Source organism: Pagrus major, chromosome 10, assembly GCF_040436345.1.
Source record: "Pagrus major chromosome 10, Pma_NU_1.0".
NCBI lineage: Eukaryota > Metazoa > Chordata > Actinopteri > Spariformes > Sparidae > Pagrus > Pagrus major.
In genome coordinates this window covers 6,781,218-6,795,640 of record NC_133224.1, presented here as the reverse complement: position 1 = coordinate 6,795,640, position 14,423 = coordinate 6,781,218, and positions in this window count along the sequence as shown.

Below are 14,423 nucleotides of genomic sequence, written 5' to 3'. Positions count from 1 at the left end.
TATATGTATGTGTGTATATATATATGTATGTGTGTATATATATGTATGTATATATATATGTGTGTGTATATATATATATGTATGTGTATATATATATGTATGTATATATATATGTACATACATACATTACACACAACAATCCATCTCTCACCACCAGAGCACAGTGTTGCACCTTGTCTCGTGCTCTACAGGTGGTTCCTCCACACAACACTGAACCATGTAAATGTGACTCAGTATTATTAAAAAGTGGACATCAATGCAGAATGTTTCACTTACCATTATATTTTTTCATGAGATACACTACAGATGAACAGGATGAAAAATTTAAGATACATGACTTACACAAAAAAAAAAGTGTGTGTGTGTGTTTCGAAGTTTTATGAAAATCATGTTTAAATATGCAAATCAGTTATTAGGGTCTATTCTGGGCCGACACCCATCCTCCGTCTAAGTTTTGTTGAAATCTGTTCAGTAGTTTTTGTGTAATCCTGCTGACAAACCAACCAATTAGTCAACAAACGGACACAAACGGGCAGAGACATAATCTCATTATTGGGGTTAATAATCCCAGTTATTTGGGATAATCACAGTGTTTTGATCTGACGTATTAATTGGGTAATAAAAACTGGATAGCAAGTTAAAAAACAATCCACTGGTGAAACAACAACCCTCTGTACAGGTAATATCACTGAACGAGGATTGTATTTAATAGCATTATGTTCCAAACTAGGGGTTTAAACTATTTCTTTATTTGATAATCGGCTGCCGTAACAATTGATTATCGGTTAATCGTGAATAAAATATAAAATATGAAATAAGTTGGCTGTTTTTCCTTTGGAGTCGGCTACATTAGGACAGACCAGTGACTTAAATGATCAAATGAATAAATAACACAAAACAATCAGTTAAAGTCAAGCTAATATGAAAAAGGACTATTGTACTATTGATATAAGCACTTTTAAAAATTAGCTCACGTCTGTCACTTTTTAACACCTGGCTCAACAAAATCCAAAAAAATATTTTAATTAATTCTTATACCAGTATTCTGTATGTTATCATTACGTTTGTGTCCATATCTGATTGTCAATTTTATAAATATTCATTTGTATTAATCAATTAAAGACAGATCAATAAATTAACATCCCTGGTCCAAAAAGATGCAAACAAGCACTTTTACTGTAACCTGAAAATGCTCATTTCATTGCATAAATTAAATTTTAGATGCACCGGGATGAAAAGATAGAATGTCGACCCCTATACAGACATTAAAGGGGCAGTACATAGTTTTGGATAAGAAATTTAAACCTGGAATTTTAATATTTACAACATAAATAAGGTAATAATACAAACTCAGAAATATTTATTTTTCCATAAGTGAATAAACAAGCTGTTCTCAGAGGTAAATAAGGTCGGAGAACACTGTTTGAAGCTCGAAAGGTGGCAGGGTCCGCCACATATAAACAAAGTAAAACAGTATGAAACTGTGTTGTCCTTTTAAGGTCAGTTTGTTTATTCAGTTTATTGAGTCATGAAAAAAAAACATTTATTTAAAATCATTTATTAATAAATCAGTCAATGAAGATCTTTCTATTCTGATTAAGATTCCTTCCCCAAAACTACATACTGCACCTTTAACATTAAATTTCAAATAATACAGCAGAGTCTCAACTCACCTCGTCTGACGTCTCTCCTGCTCTCCTCAGCTTCACTCTGCTCTGTCGTCTCTCCTCTGTGCTGATGGAGACGGCTCACAACACTTTATTATTCCTCTCACCCTCTGATGTCAGCATTTGAATATAAAAAGAACACAGACTCCAGATCTTTATCATTACCAGGAAACTGTTCCCCACTGACAAAAATAAGCCCTTTTATTGTGTATTGTGCAAACAAAATGCACATTAAACAAACCTACGGTCTGGTGGCTCTTTGCATGTGATTTTGCATCCTGCTCACATCAGGCAGTGTATTACTGTCATCTGAGAGGCCTGTAAACATGTTTCACCTTTATTATATCTACATTGCAAAGATAAGAGAGGGAAGATCAACACAACTTTTGAACCTTTAGAAATTAACTCTTTTCTTTCAAATAGGTTAAATAATCAGTAGGATGAATGGTTTGGCCCATAGGTTCAATCAAATAGAGATATTTTAATGATTCCAACCCAATTTACAGTCACAATGACTTTCTTTTACACGCGTAGGCCTTTAGTTTATGTCTCAAACCACCCTGTCACTCTCCTCTCACGCACGCTCTCTCGTGATCCCTGCCGGCATTATCAGATGTTTACATCAGCAGGTCACATCTGTCCAATAGCACAGCGACACACCTGCTCCATCACTAAATCTCCCTGCAGAGTCTAATTACCAAAGACATGGAAGTGAATGCTAGGTGGTTCGCGAGTTCTTCTTTTTTTTATTTGTTAAGTGGTCCTTGGTCTGAAAAAGATTGAGAAACACTAATTTAGACTGATCCCTCCCTGTATCGGTTCAAATGGAAGGTGTTAAGGACACACATCTCGTCACATGGGTGCCTCTCGCTGTCTGTCGTGACTGTGACATCATCAAAATCCAAACAAAACCTCTTCAGGAGAGCATCACACAACAAGAAACAAGTCTGAGCACCATCAGAATGCATAGCAACAACGCTATGAATGAGTTGTGGCTAGTTTACATTTTAGGACTTATCTGACCTGGATAAGTTGGAATCCGACCCAGTGACAGTAAGAATAACATTAATGACTTTATGGTCTTGCATGCTTATGTAGGTCATATAGAGGCATCAGTAATAAATATTATGTTGAGTAAATATAGACCCCAGAAATGGCCGACCTGGACACTTATAATGAAAATTGCTGTATAGAGTGGTACATTTTGAATGTAAATACACTTAATTGCTTTGTTGTCCTTGTAGCAGGTTATGGTTAGATTTTCTTCAAATTCAGTTGTATAAATGCAGATAATTACTAGTTTTGTTTTTTTTAATATTATTATATAAACCAGCAACATGGTGTAGAATGAAATGCTTGGTGGCCTTGCTGACCACTGTAGGTAGTAAAAGCTCATTTAGCTAATTTCTCTTTGTATGTTGACCATCCTGGGACTCTCATTTGGGGAGCCAGGGTTTGTACAGAGAGATTACATGGATACCTTTGATTGGCTGAAAGCTAAAGTGGAATTAATAAACAACTTCGAGGACAAACTGAAAAATGTCGACGGATGGCAGAATGATGTCGACGCTCTGGAGGCCAGGCTCAACGCCACCATGGACGAGCTGACGAGACAGAAAGCTGAAGTGGACAGACTGAACAAAGAGAATGAAGGTACAAGATTAATAGTGATTAAAAGCATGAATTCCAACCCAAAATTTTGAGAAACGCATTTGGATTTTAGGTAGAGCGGGTCGTCTAGTAATTGCAAGGACGCTGGTTTGAATCCCCAGATCCCCCAGCTGCATGCTGAAGTGTCCTTAAGTAAGATACTGAACCCCAATTTGCTCTTGATGATGAAGTCCATAACATTGTGTACACTTCTTAAAATGAGTGTAAGGGGTTGAACACTTGAACAGCTCATATACACAGTATGCATGTCGTGTTGTCTTTATGGGCTGAGCCTCCCTAATGGTCCGATCCCAGAACCGCCCCTGTTCATTACCATCATGGGCACATTAACCCTGTTTCCAGTGGCAGGTGAGAGGCAGGAGAGGTGGTTCAGGTGCACCCTCTAGTGTTGATAGGTGTCACTTTACCAGCCTTTCTACTAAAGGTTTCAACCCTTTTTGACAAGCTGCCTGTTGACCTTTAAAACACCAATTTCCATCTGCTCGTGACCTCAAACACAGTCCTCGTTATGTAGTTAAAAATCACACCCATGGAGAAATCACCTAAAATCAACATATTGTTGAATTTCTAGGATACATAATGTTTTTGTTTTTTTAATGAACTTCTTCTTATTTCTATTAAGATATTTCTCTTGAAGGGTCTATGGTTTTCAAAAATGAGCTATTTAAATGCTACAGTCCAATCGAGTCAGTGAAAGAGAGGCCGACATCATGGTTTAACAGTTTATTCAGAGAAAATCAGTCAACCCTTTACATTAAAATGTAATCATGACAAAAACAGGGTTTTACATATTGTAACCATCACCAGATCTGACCCAAAAACTAGAATATTTTCATGAGAGTAAGTAGCAACATAGTGTAGATTGTGTTTTCATATTTATCCTCATAAACATACATTAAAGCCAACCCAAAACACCAGTATCTGACAACCTGGGGATGAGACTCAACAATCAACTATCTTTCTCCAGGAAGTTACATTTTGTTGATTTAATATATAAAAAATGAATAAAATCAAAGGATTTTAACCTTCGTGCAACTGTTGATACATTTTATGCTTTTTAAATTTCATTGTTGGATCATTTTGGCTGTATTAATGCATATTACATATATTTTGGCAAAGATGTTTATTATTATTTTTCTTTTAAATTTCAACCTCAGATCATATTATATGTCTTTAACACACTGTGTACACTACAGACAGACAACTGAAACTGTTGCACATATCATGAACCATTAGCCTTTTTTTTTCTGATGATGTTGGTTGGAAAATGTAACCCGGTGAAAGTTGAAAAGAATATTAATATAAAGTATCTTTATGGCATTTTTTGTACAAAAGGTGGTCTGAGTATTATTATTTTTTTATCAGTTGCATGAGGGTTTAAAAACAATATCCACACTTCATAATAATTATACCAAAGAAATTAATTAACAATAAAAGATCCACACCTCATAATTATTAAAGAAAATCAAAGGATTGATAAAAGATTTACACTTTAGGAGAGGTTTAGTGTAACAAATCTACCATGATGTTAAAAAATCTGTTCACAAAGAAATCCAAAGTCCAGCAGCGTTAAACGACTTTATCAAATTGACCACAGGCTCGTTTAGGCAACCGAGAGATGGGGAGGGTCTCATTTCTTTAACGAATGTGTTACCATTCAGTTAACCCAGAAAAACAGATGGCAACAACTGTACACTGTTAGTGTTGTGTACACTCGCTGTAACTCAGTGTAAAGCACAGATGAAATTAAACGTATTAGCATCAGCCTTTGTGGACCAGTTATGTTCTTGTCCTTTGCTCATGGCCACAGCCATATCACACTTCTCAACAGGCTCTTTATCTGAAGCCCACTTCTCATAGCAGACCAGCTGGTCATTGACCCAGAACCACAAATCCAGAACGCAGGTGTAGCGCATTCCCAGCCAGACGAAGTCAGTGTCGGCGTCCTTGGCTTTCTCTCCTGCCCATCTCTGCTGGGAGGAGTCGGTGATGGACACCAGGTCATGGTGATTCTCTCTGCAGTATTGTGAGGCGCTGTCCCACGTCTTTTTCTCTTTGATGAGGATCATGTTTTCTTCTGTATCATGGAAGAAATACACAGATCACAAAAGCAGCATTATTCACTTAATTGTTTAGAAAACTGGGATCCAATATGGATTTTCTAAAAAAATGATTTTACTTTGGATCTAGCAGTGTCGTAATACAGTGTCGTAATATCTCTAGTAGGATATATAGAGGATTGAAAGTGCCAAAATCAAAAATAAATGGTTAAACAAATAAATGAATATGCCGTTACCAGTAAATGCACCAAAATTAATACTGAAAATAAATGAAGGCACTCTTTATTCATTTACCTTTATTTATTTTTGATTTTGGCACTTTCAGTCCTCCATACTAACACAAACAGGACAAGGTTATCAATCAAACTGTTAAATTACAGCCAAGTCGGCAGAATAAAATGTTTATATTTGACGTTTCTGCAAATTTGTGGCAAACAGGAGACCACTGGTCACGATGGCATCTCAACATGTTGAAGTGTGTAACCACAAGATATTATTGGGACATTTTTGTGGCAACGAAAGCAGAAATTTTTAGCAAGACTGCTGTGTCACAACACTTTTTACGAAACGTAAAGTTCTGTGTTTTGCAGAAAAGTAAATTGCCCGTATTAATTATTATAAATGAGAATGATCACTTCTTATGAAATAGACAACAACAACAAAAATACAGATACGACCTGAAAATTCACCACCGAAAGAAATAACGCATGAATAAGAATAATGCACCCTTGTAAAACTCACCTTTATAGCAGAAGAAGGGTTTTCTGTCACCACATTTACGAGAGTCCCATTTTCTACTTGGCAGCAGAGTCACAGCACATTTCTTACTGTTGTCATCTTTAACTGACTCCAGATTCCAGTTTCTGAAAGAGACACTACTCCCATCTGACCACCTCCAGCTGTCTCTGAACAGGCCGATCCACCAGATCAAGCTGAAGTGTTTCTGTATCTCACTTCTGAGTTGTTTGTCTCGTAACTGATCGAGTCCACTGACCAGGTCAGTGTGATTTTCTCTGCAGTGCTTCTGAGCCTCTGACCAGGTCGTCTTATGATTGTGAAATATGTATTGTTCATTGGATGGCTTCTTGTCTTTGGAGTGAACAGAAAAACTTGCATCACCATACATGTCGTGAGGAAATATGCATCTTATCAAGTCATTCAGTCTTACAGCATACTGTTTTTTTAAGTATTACTGTTCAGGTGAATAAAGTTTGAATGTTGATTATTCGCTAAATATTCTCACCATCATAGCAGATGAATGCAAGCTCCTCACTGCATCTGTTGTCGTACCATTCATTATTACGGATCGCCACACAGTTCTGAGAACCAAGGTAATCATCTGGTTGATCGTCAGCCCAAAACTCTTTAGTGACCTCCACCCCTGGCAGAGACCAGTGCCACGTCCTGTTGTCTCCTCCTGTGACCTTGTACAGCCCAATCCAGGCTTCCCCTGTATTCACTGAGTCATTGAGTCTCTGTGTGTCTTTCATGTCATACACTGTGGCCAGGTCAGTGTAATTGTCTCTGCAATAGCTCTGTGCTTCTTCCCATGTCTTTTGCATTTCAATAAAGTGGTAGACGCGGAGGGGACACACGAAGAAGAGGCACTGACCTAAAACAATATAAAATACTGCAGTGTTGGAGCCGCTAACACAACAAGCATCTGTTTATTAAAGTGAAATCAGGAGGACACTGATCACACTCACTACTTACAGCATCCTTTCTTTTTTAAATGGGGCTCTGAGTCCATTTATTTTACTACTGCAGAGCTGGAAGTAAGATCCACTTACCCATCAGAATGAGCAGAACCAGACTCCACTGCATCTTTGCTCTGTTAGATGAAACTGATATGTGAGTGTGCAGTGAATAAAACACTTTTAACAGGTGTAGGGAAACAGTGAAACTCTTATATGTCCAGTTAACAGGCCTGAAAAGAAAGGAAAATCAGAAGTTAGTAAGTAAAATCATAGTATAAGCAGTTTTAATAGTTGTTCACATCAAGAAGTTCCCCTTCCGTCCATTAAAATGTGTAATTTGACTAAAATACAGATGATAAAACACACTGAGCCCCTGGACAAAATAATAGAAACACCTGTAGAGTATCAATACAGTACAACAGTCCTGCAATGAATTATTTTGCTTGGATGTTTTTATTGTTCCTGGACCTAAAATCATGGCTGTAAAGAACTTTTTAAAGGTGCACTAGTTTTTTGGGAAGGAATTTTAATCACAAGATGTTTGATGTCTGATTTTTTTTTTCTATGTCTAACAAACTTTGTTTTTGTGACTGAATAAACAAACTGACCTTAAAGGACAACACAGTTTCATACTGTTTTACTTTGTTTATCTTTGGCGGACTGTCATGATCCTGGTCTATGTTGTTCTGTTATTACCTGTTTTATTTTGAAATTGTGCCCTCGTGTGTTGCGTGTTGCTTTTCAGCTCCTCCCTCTGTGTGATTTCCCTCACCTGTCCTCGCCCCGCCTCACTCCACCTGCACCTCATCCCCTTGTTAGTGTGTCTGTATAGTCTTTGTGCTCCCTCTTGTCTTGTCTGTTGTCTCCTGTGTTTTCAGCCCAGCATCCTCCAGTGTTATCTTGCATTTCTCTGGCCGTGTCCAAATTCAGGGGCTGCAGCCTTCAAGGCCGCGGCCTTAGCGGTCCACGAAGGCCGCGGCCTTCGGAGAGACCTTGAAGGCCACGTCAACCGCTGTTAAATGGGACGGTCCAGCCTTCGGAGTATTTCCTGGTTGCGTCACCAGGTGTTCATGCATTAAAGTCTGTTTTGGTTCAAATCCATCAAACGTGTACATTTATTTGTGTGTGTACAATGTGTCAAATCTAAATTGAATTATCAACATTACAAAATAAACATTAACCCATTGGTGAATAACAACTATATTTACCATAGCATTACCAGCGTCACGTATTTTAACTGAAAGTTAAACTTTGGAGGTTTTATAGTCTCTTGTAGTTTAACATATCTGGCGTTGGATGTTCAAATGAGTAAAAACCGAATATAAACCCATTACTTAAATTTAAATGTCATGTCTGCGCCACTTGATGTCGCCATTTTCTCTTGCTTCCTCTTCTGTTTCGGGACTGAGCAGCGGTGCGCAAAGGATCTTGGGATATGTGAGGCCGCGAAGGATAGTAGCGGTGCGTCCTCCTAAACGAGGGCGGGGAAGGCTGCATTTGTGGGCTGCATGTGGAGCAGCCTTCGAATTTGGACAGCCTTCGCGCAGCGTTGTGACGTAATTGGCCTTCAAATGCGCCCTTCCTGGGCTGCAGCCCCTGAATTTGGACACGGCCTCTGTTTGACCTCATTGTATGTACTTGTTTTTTGTTCCGTGTGTTTTCATTGATTTGTACTTATTGCTACTTTGCTTTTGTTCAATAAAGTGTTTCTGCACTTGGGTCCTACCCTTCTCTCACAATTGTAACACGGACCCTGCCACCTTTCTAGCTTTGAACAGTGCTCTGGGGACCTTATTTTCCTCTGAGAACAACTTGTTTATTCACTTATGGAAAAAACGAATATTACCTCATTAATATTGTAAATATTAACAATCTGAGTTTAAATTTATTCTCCAAAAACTACACAGTGTCCTTTTTAAAGGAAAAGTGTCAGATGGAAAGTCAGTAACTTTGACACTTGATCTGGGGACTTCAGGTTGTATTATTTTAAGACAATCATGAAAAATGGAAACCTGTCCTTTTACACAGGGTCCACACTCTTTTCTGTAGCCGACTGTTTCTAACAATCCGTCTCTCACCACCAGAGAGCAGTGTTGCACCTTGTCTCGTGCTCTACAGGTGGTTCCTCCACAACACTGTACCACGTAAATGTGACTCTGTATTATTAAAAAGTGTTCGTCAATGCAGAATGTTTCGCTTACCAATATATTTTTTCATTAGATACACTACAGATAAATGGGATGAAAAATTTGAGATGGATTACTTACATTGATACTTTTGTATGTGTGTGTGTGTGTTTCAAGTTTTATGAAAATCATGTTTAAATATGCAAATCAGTTATTGGGGTCTATTCTGGACCGACACCCATCCTCCGTCTAAGTTTTGTTGAAATCCGTTCAGTAGTTTTTGTGTAATCCTGCTGACAAACCAACCAATTAGTCAACAAATGGACACGGGGCAGAGACATAACCTCCTTATTGGGGTTAATAATCCCAGTTATGTGGGATAATCACAGTAATCACAGCGTTTTGATCTGACGTATTAATTGGGTATTAAAAACTGGATAGCAAATTAAAAAACAATCCACTGATGAAACAACAACCCTCTGTACAGGTAATATCACTGAACAAGGATTGTATTTGACGGCATTATGTTGATTTTATACATATTTATTTGTATTAATCGATTAAAGCTCGATCGATGAATTAACATCCCTGGTCCAAAAGGATTTTAATAAATACAAACAAGCTGTTGAAAACGTTTTAGTATTACCTGAAAACACTAATATCATTGTATAAATTTGATTTTAGATGCACCGGGATGGAAAGATAAAAATGTCGACCCCTAACCAGACCTTAAAGGGGCAGTACGTAGTTTTGGAGAAGAAATTCAAACTTGGAATTTCAATATTTACAATAATACAAACAAATATTTATTTGTTTCCACAACTGAATAAACAAGCTGTTCTCAGAGGAAAAAGAGCCACATATAAACAAAGTAAAACAGTATGAAATTGTGTTGTCCTTTTAGGTCAGTTTGTTTATTTAGTCATGAAAACAAAGAGAGTTTATTCAGTTTGTTTAGGCATAAATAAATCAGTCAATGAAGATCTTTCTCTTCTGATTAAGATTCCTTCCCCAAAACTACATACTGCACCTTTAACATTAAATTTCAAATAATACAGCAGAGTCTCGACTCACCTCGTCTGACGTCTCTCCTGCTCTCCTCAGCTTCACTCTGCTCTGTCCTCTCTCCCCTCTGTGCCGATGGAGACGGCTCACAACACTTTATTATTCCTCTCACCCTCTGATGTCAGCATTTGAATATTGAAAAACACACACTCCAGATCTTTATCATTACCAGGAAACTGTTCCCCAAAAATAGGCCCTTTCATCGTGTAATAAGTATACAAAATGCACATTAAACAAAATACAGCTGGTAGAAATGATGCAGGTTAATGAAGTTTGAAAAGAAAGGGGTTACTACCATTAGACCTGACTAATCATGGAAATGTTAGATGGGTCAAATAGGTGCACTGCTGACCTTTTTTAACCATTAAAACGCTGAATGATGCTGTAGTCGCTGCATGTTAACAGTGTATTGCAAGACTGCCTATATTGGTTGAAATCAAATCAACATTCATCAACAAATTACATTCGGTATCAACATTTCTGCCACTTGTCAAGTGCCTTAATTAACAATTATGTTAACAGAGAGCGTCATTGTTTCAGCGTTCTTGTTGTCTTTTCTCAGAACATATTTACAGGTGCAAATGAGTTATGTAGAAGTATCATTTCTAGGACACAGGGCCGATGCAAATAGCCACGGTCTGCTGGCTCTTTGCATGTGATTTTGCATCCCTGCTCACATCAGACAGTGTATTACTGTCATCTGAGAGGCCTGTAAACATGTTTCACCTTTAGTATATCTGCTAAGATAAGAGAGAGAAGATCAACAAAACTCGTGAACCTTCAGAAATGAACTCTTTTCTTCAAGATACTGCAAGATACTGAACCCCAAATTGCTCTTGATGATGAAGTCCATAACATTGTGTACACTTCTTAAAATGAGTGAAGGGGGTTGAACACTTGAACAGCTCATATACACAGTATGCATGTCATGTTGTCTTTATGGGCTGAGCCCCCCTAAAGGTCCGATCCCAGAACCGCCCCTGTTCATTACCATCATGGGCACATTAACCCTGTTTCCAGTGGCAGGTGAGAGGCAGGAGAGGTGGTTCAGGTGCGCCCTCTAGTGTTGATAGGTGTCACTTTACCAGACTTTCTACTAAAGGTTTCAACCCTTTTTGACAAGCTGCCTGTTGACCTTTAAAACACCAATTTCCATCTGCTCGTGACCTCAAACACAGTCCTCGTTATGTAGTTGCATTTAAAAACCACACCCATGGAGAAATCACCTAAAATCAACATATTGCTGAATTTCTAGGATACATAATGTTTCTGTTTTTTAATGAACGTCTTCTTATTTCTATTAAGATATTTCTCTTTGAAGGGTAGTCTATGGTTTTCAAAAATGAGCTATTTAAATGTTACAGTTCAATCGAGTCAGTGAAAGAGAGGCCGACATCATGGTTTAACAGTTTATTCAGAGAAAATCAGTTAACCCTTTACATTAAAATGTAATCATGACAAAAACAGGGTTTTACATATTGTAACCATCACCAGATCCGACCCAAAAACTAGAATATTTTCATGAGAGTAAGTAGCGACATAGTGTAGATTGTGTTTTCATATTTATCCTCATAAACATACATTAAAGCCAACCCAAAACACCAGTATCTGACAACCTGGGGATGAGACTCAACAATCAACTATCTTTCTCCAGGAAGTTACATTTTGTTGATTTTAATATACAAAAAATGATTAAAATCAAAGTATTTTAACCCTCGTGCAACTGTTGATACATTTTATGCTTTTTAAATTTCATTGTTGGATCATTTTGGCTGTATTAATGCATATTACATATATTTTGGCAAATGTGTTTATTATTTTTTTTCTTTTAAATTTCAACCTCAGCTCATATTTTATGTCTTTAACACACTGTGTACATTACAGACAGACAACTGAAACTGTTGTACACATCATGAACCATTAGCCTTTTTTTCTTCTTCATCCCACTGTCATTATGGCAGAAAAACATACATCCCATGTCATCAGTCTCTCATTCTGTGGGGAACAAACATTATTTTGTGTTTTTTTTTTCTTTAGAAAAAACAGTGGCATCATGTAATCAAACTTTTATTTAAAGGGTTAAAATCCTGAAAAATAATGAATATTTGGTCGTTATTATCAGGATGATGTTGGTTGGAAAATGTAACCAAGTGAAAGTTGAAAAGAATATTAATATAAAGTATCTTTATGGCATTTTTTGTACAAAATGTGGTCTGAGTATTATTATTTTTTTATCAGTTGCATGCGGGTTTAAAAAACAAGATACACACTTCATAATTATTATACCAAAGAAATTAATTAACAACAAAAGATTAAATAACAATAAAAGATCCACACCTCATAATTATTAAAGAAAATCAAAGGATTGATAAAAGATTCACACTTCAGGAGAGGTTTAGTGTAACAAATCTATCATGATGTTAAAAAATCTGTTCACAAAGAAATCCACAGTCCAGCAGCGTTAAACGACTTTATCAAATCGACCACAGGCTCGTTTAGGCAACTGAGAGACGGGGAGGGTCTCATTTTTCACACTACGTTACAATCCGCTCACATATGGCCACAGAAAACATTCAAATTGTTACATAGAGCCCCTTTAATAAATGTGTTACCATTCAGTTAACCCAGAAAAACAGATGGCAACAACTGTACACTGTTAGTGTTGTGTACACTTGCTGTAACTCAGTGTAAAGCACAGATGAAATTAAACATCTCACTATCAGCCTTTGCGGACCACTTATGTTCTTGTCCTTTGCTCATGGCCACAGCCATATCACACCTCTCAACTGGCTCTTCACCTGGGGCCCAGTTCTCATAGCTGACCAGCTGGTCATTGACCCAGAACCACAAATCCAGAACGCAGGTGTAGCGCATTCCCAGCCAGACGAAGTCAGTGTCGGCGTTCTTGGCTTTCTCTTCTGCCCATCTCTGCTGGGAGGAGTCGGTGATGGACACCAGGTCATGGTGATTCTCTCTGCAGTATTGTGAGGCGTTCTCCCACGTCTTTCTCTCTTTGATGAGGATCATGTTTTCTTCTGTATCATGGAAGAAATACACAGATCACAAAAGCAGCATTATTCACTGAATTGTTTAGAAAACTGGGATCCAATGTGGATTTTCTAAAAAAGATTTTACTTTAGAGCTAGCAGTGTTGTAATATGGTTCTCTAGTAGGATATATAGAGGATTGAAAGTGCCAAAATCAAAAATAAATGAAGGAATGAATAAATGGTTTAACAAATAAATTAATGTTCCGTTACCAGTAAATGCACCAAAATTAATACTGAAAATAAATGAAGGCACTCTTCATTTATTTACCTTTGTACTGATAATAATCATTTACTTTCCTGTTTAATTTTCCATCTCAGTTATTTTGTAAATTTTATATTATTTTGTAAATTAGTTAATGCCTTCCTTCATTTATTTATTTGTTTAGGTGCATTTAATGATTGATTAATGATTAATGATGATTGATTTTTGATTTTGGCACTTTTAGTCCTCCATACTAACACAAACAGGACAAGGTTATCAATCGAACTGTTAAATTACAGCCAAGTCGGCAGAATGAAATGTTTATATTTGACGTTTCTGGAAATTTGTGGCAAACAGGAGACCACTGGTCACGATGGCGTCTCAACATGTTGAAGCGCGTAACCACAAGATATTATTGGGACAATTTTTAACAAGACTGCTGTGTCACAACACTTTTTGCGAAACGTAAAGTTCTGTGTTTTGCAGAAAAGTAAATTGCCCGTATTTATTCTGGAGATTGGGATGTAATTAAAAAAATGAGAATGATCACTTCTTATGAAATAGACAACAACAACAAAAATACAGATACCACCTGAAAATTCACCACTGAAAAAAATAATGCATGAATAAGAATAATACACCCTTGTAAAACTCACCTTTATAGCAGAAGAAGGGATTTTTGTCACCACATTCACGAGAGTCCCATTTTCCACTTTTTGGCAGAGTCACAGCACATTTCTTACTGTTGTCATCTTTAAATGACTTCCAGTTTCTGAAAGAGACATTACTCCCATCTGTCCACCTCCAGCTGTCTCTGAACAGGCCGACCCACCAGGTCAAGTTAAAGTGTTTCTGTATCTCACTTCTGAGTTGTTTGTCTCGTAAC